The sequence below is a fragment of the Alosa sapidissima genome, chromosome 3 (genome assembly GCF_018492685.1).
Source record: "Alosa sapidissima isolate fAloSap1 chromosome 3, fAloSap1.pri, whole genome shotgun sequence".
In the NCBI taxonomy this organism is placed as follows: domain Eukaryota; kingdom Metazoa; phylum Chordata; class Actinopteri; order Clupeiformes; family Clupeidae; genus Alosa; species Alosa sapidissima.
In genome coordinates this window covers 2966214-2971213 of record NC_055959.1, presented here as the reverse complement: position 1 = coordinate 2971213, position 5000 = coordinate 2966214, and the positions used below count along the sequence as shown (strand labels likewise).

The window sequence follows — 5000 nt, the reverse complement described above, 5'->3', positions numbered from 1 at the left end:
GCACACCAAGTATGCAGCATACAAACTCAACTCTGAGTTTTGCTTTCATACCCTTACTCTCTCTCTATCTCTTCCACACACACACACACACACACACACAGACACACACACACACACACACACACACACACAAACACACACACACACACACACACACACACACACACACACACACACACACACACACACACACACACAAACAGACACACACACACACATGCCCACAGGTAATGTTAGTGAATGCTCCAACTTGTGAGGCCAGAGTTGGTTGTGTGCTTGAGCTTTCCATTACCTCTGGACCAACACAAGTGAGTGAGAGAACATAACAGATAGAGAGAGTGAAGGAGAGAGAGATGTGAGAGCAAGGGAACAAGAGAGGGTGGAGGTAGAGAAGGAGAGAGAGATAGCAGGAACAAGAGGGGGAGAGCAAGGGAACTAGAACAGGAAAGAAGGAGAGAGAGGGAGAGACAGAGGGAGAGAGCAACTGGAAGTGAAGGAGGGATTGTGAGAGGAAGAAGTAGAGAGAAAGAGAGCATGGTGGCATCAGTAGGATCAGTCAGGTGCTAATCAGGCGTTCATGTGCGGAACTGCAGGATAATCAGGCATCGCTCCACAGCCCTGACGCCATCCTCTCCTCTTTTCTCTCCTCTTCTCTCTTCTTTTCTCCTCTCCTCTCCTCTGCTCTCCTCTCCTCTCCTCTCTCCTCCTTTCCTCTCTCCTCTCCACTCCTCCTTTTCTCCCCTCTCACTCCACTGGCCCACAACTCTCAGCGCTCCACTGCCTCTACAGCGGGTGGAGGAAGAGCAGCGTCTCTCTTTCTCACACTCACTCTCACACACACAAACACACACAGACACACACACTCACACACGCACACACAAACGTGCACACGCGCACACACACACACACACACACACACACACACACACAGTCACAGAAGGCCAAACACCCACACACAGAGGAAATGTGCACAAACATCCCTGCTCTAAGCCCTGTCGAGTTATTTCATAAAAAAACAAAATCCTTCACCAAAAAAAAAAAATCCCTCCCCATCCCTCCCCTGGCCCATAATCCCCAGCATGGGTAATCCATGTTGTGCAACCGAATGGCATTAGGACTTTTTTAGTGTGGCAGCATGCTGGACAGCCCTGAGTGGCTCTTGGGGTCCTGACGCGGCGGGCGTTCAATAGTACCTCCGCATGCATGGCGCCTGTATGGAGTGTGTGTGTGGGACTGCCAGGCGCTCCCTTGGCAAACTGCATCGGTCCGGTCTGATTGGGTCGTGTTCGTTGGCCCCGCTCTCGTGGTGTGCATGCACGTAGCTAAGTGCTATCCATCGCTGTTCTCAGATCAGTCTGGTGGAAAGGCCCGAGGTTCCTTTAGTGCACACGCAAGCAGTTTTTTTTTTCACTGGTAGCTTCTTCTCTTGCTTTTCTCTTTCTCTCTCACCTCCTGCTCTTTCTCTCTCTCTCTCGCTCTCTCCTTCCTCACACATACACGCACGCATGCACAGACACACAACACAGACACATGAAGCCTCCACTCACACACTCAGCAAACACACTCTGTCTTCTCTCTCTTGTACACAGAGACACAAACACACTCTCTCTCTTTCTCTCTCTTCTCTCTTCCTCTGTCTCACGCGGTGATATTTTGGCACAGGGAGCCCAGCTGTTTCTGCCGTGTTTCTCAAAGCAAAGTTCCCCCTCTCTGAATGTTTTATGCTGCTTTTCCCCTCCTCCCCTCGGATGGAACTTCTGAAGCGGCCGTCGATGGCGTGTGTGCCTGCCCCTGACTCCCTCATATCTCAAACAAAGTCAGTGACGTTTGATAGGCATTCAGCGAGCTGCTTGAAGCGTATTATTTCATTAGGGGTTCATTTTTCCGTAATGAACTAGGGAGAGTAGGCCACTGTTTGTTTTCCTCATGGGACTGTTACGAGGCTGCAGTCTCTCGTCTCATGCTGTCCTCCTCCTCCCCTATCTGTGCAGGCTCTGTGTGCCTTGTTTTCATCTCATCATCTCTCTCTCTCTCTGTCGCTTTTTCTCACCCTCTCTCTCTCTGTTTCGCTTCACAGCCCCTTCTCTCCTCCTCCTCCTCATGTTCGTTCTCTTCCTCACCCTCCCTTCTCCTGCTCTCTCTCATCAGCCATCCCTCATTCTCTCTCTTTCTCTCTTTCCCATCTCTCTATCGTCATTTACCATTCCTGTTTTCTCCCCTCATCCATCTCTCACTGATTGTCTTTTCTAAACCTTTCCTCCCCCCTCCATCTCTCTCTCTCTATCTCTCCTCCTCTCGTTCTCTCACTCCTCTCGTCTAATTTTCCCCTCCTGCTCTCTCCATCTCTGCCTTCCCCCTTCTCACTACCTCCAATCCATATCTCCTTCTCTCCCTCCCCATATGTCTTTCTCCCTCTCTCTTTATCTCTCCATTGCTCCCCCTCTATCACTCCCTTAACCTCCCTCCCTCTCCCAGTTTTTCCATATCCCTCTCTTTCTTAACCTCTCCCTCTCTCCCTTAACCTCCCTCCCACCCTCTCTATCCCAGTTTTTCCATATCCCTCTCTTTCTTAACATCTCCTTCTCTTTTTCCCTTGCCTTCTATCCTTCTATCCTCCTCCCTTCCTCTCTCACACTTTGTCACTTCCTCTTTTCCCTGTCTCTGTATCACTTTCTCTTCCTCCGTCATTCCTACTCTACCTCCCTCTATTCCTCTCTTATTCTTTCTCACCCCCTCTCTTCCTCCTTACATGCTCTATCTCTATCTTTCATTCCCTCTCTCTCTCTGTCTCCCCTACTCTCTCCATCATTCCCCCTCTCCATCCTCCCTTCCTTTCACTCTCTCTCTCTGAGTGCTGGTGGTGACTGTGCTGCTGTGTGTGTGTGTGTGTTGCGTTGGGGGTGGGCTGTGCTGCTGTGTGCCTATGTATGTGTGTGTGTGTGTGTGTGTGTGTATGTGAGTGTGTGTTGTGTCTGGGGTGGACTTTGCTGATGTGTGTGTGTGTGTGTGTGTGTGTGTGTGTGTGTGTGTGTGTGTGAGTGTGTGTTGTGTCTGGGGTGGACTTTGCTGATGTGTGTGTGTGTGTGTGTGTGTGTGTGTGTGTGTGTGTGTGTGTGTGTGTGTGTGAGTGTGTGTTGTGTCTGGGGTGGGCTCTGTGCTACTGCAGGGGCTTGGTCGGTGTGCTCTTCAAAGCCCTTGGCAGAGAGCAGTGGATCACAGAGGGGCCGGGAAGAGTGAAAGGTTAATGGCTGGCCTTTGAATATATATGGACGGAAAGAGGAGCGAGGGGAAGACGGCAGCCTACTGGCACCATGTTCTTTCAAATAAACCTTTTGAAGAACGGGCTGGTGGATTTCTGTGTGTGTGTGTGTGTGTGTGTGTGTGTGTGTGTTTACAAGAGCAGAGATGTAATATCTGCATCGCTTCCATTATAGATTGTGTCTAGTAAGCTCTATGCTCCATGCTGTACACGACCTGCACACATATTGTCTTTGTGTTTATTTGTTTTCTATGTGTGTGTGTGTGTGTGTCTATGTGTGTGTGTGTGTGTGTGAGTGTGTGTGTCTGTGTGTGTGTGTGTGTGTGTGTGTGTCTGAGTGTGTGTGCAGATGTGTATGCATGTGTGTGTGTGTGTGTGTGTGTTTGTCAGCATGTAATAGCATAGCCTTTCCTTGTCCTCTGTCATTTTGTTTATGTTCTGTGTTTGTGCCTCAGTGTCCTTATGTGTGTGTTTGTGTGGGAGTGTGTTTGCACAGGCAGGCAAGTGCATGAGTGCACATACGTGTATGCGGTGTATGCGTGTGTATGTGTGTGTGTGTGTGTCCTGTACTGCAGATTAATAATTACCAGCAGCCGCTTCCAGCTGCCAGCCAAGGGCAGGCTGGTTCAGCAGTTCTGCTTTGAGCATGGAGGGGAAGAGATAGAAAGAGAGAGGGAGAGAGAGAGGAGAGAGTGGGGAGGCAGACTGAGAGATGGGTCAGGAGTCAAGAGAGACAGGGAGAAACGGGGATATGGGAGGTAGGGGTAGAAGGAGGGAGGAAGGGAGGAGAGAGAAGAAAAATGAAGAAATTGGGGGATGGGGGATTAAAGATGGGAGAGATTGGCCATAGAAAGAACTAGTCGTGGCTCAGAGAGAAAGAGAGAGAAAGAGAGGGAGATGGAAAAAAAGAGAGAGAAAGAGATGGAGTGCAAGAGAGAGAGAAAGAGAGAGAGAGATGGAGTGCAAGGAGAGAGAAAGAGAGATGAGATGAGATGAGAGAGTGCAAGGAGAGATTCCTCCTCAGGCTTATTTAGAGCGAGTGGGGACAGAGAGAAAGAGTGAGGGCAAAGGGGAGATCAGCATGGGGAATACATGTTGTTGTAAAGAACATAACTTACCACAGGCACAGAGAGAGAGAGAGAGAGAGAGAGAGAGAGAGAGAGAGAGAGAGACTCTTAGAAAGGGGGTGATGAGGGGAAAAGAGAAGAAAGAGGGAAGGGGAAACAGTAAAAAAAGCGAAAGAGAGACCTAATGGGTCAGATAGAGAGAGAATAGAAAAAGAAAGAGATAGGTAAGGAAGAAGGAAGAGTGATGGAGAGAGAGAGGGATGGCAGCTCTGGATCAGTGCACATAGAGGTTAATTAAGTGTCTAATGCAGTGGCAGGCCAGCAGTTTGACACTTATCCCTCCTAACAGGTTTCTGGATGCGACGGGCAACTCCTCCAAACGAACGTTCATTTTTCTGACAGCCAGGGCCTCCAATGATACTCTCTCCCCTTCTATCTCTCTCTCCCTTTCTATCTCTCTCTCTCATCTCTCTCTCTCTCTCTGTCTCTCACACTCTCTGTATTCCCCTCACTCTCTCTCTACCCCCCTTCTCCCCCATTTTTTCATTTTCCTTCCCTCTAGTCTCTCTCTCTCTCACTCCCTCCGGCCTCTGTGAGTTGTGAAGTCCAGGCTGTTTTGAGTAGTACTGGACAGCACTGTTGAGTTAGCATCTATGGAGCCCACAGTGCGAGTC

General features: G+C 49.5%; 1 protein-coding gene across 1 annotated transcript in view; it reads left to right on the top strand.

Annotated features, from left to right (window-relative positions):
• adgrl1a (adhesion G protein-coupled receptor L1a) overlaps nt 1-5000 on the top strand; it is a 128290-nt gene that overhangs the window by 52479 nt on the left and 70811 nt on the right. The gene's annotated exons all lie outside the window — the stretch shown is intronic.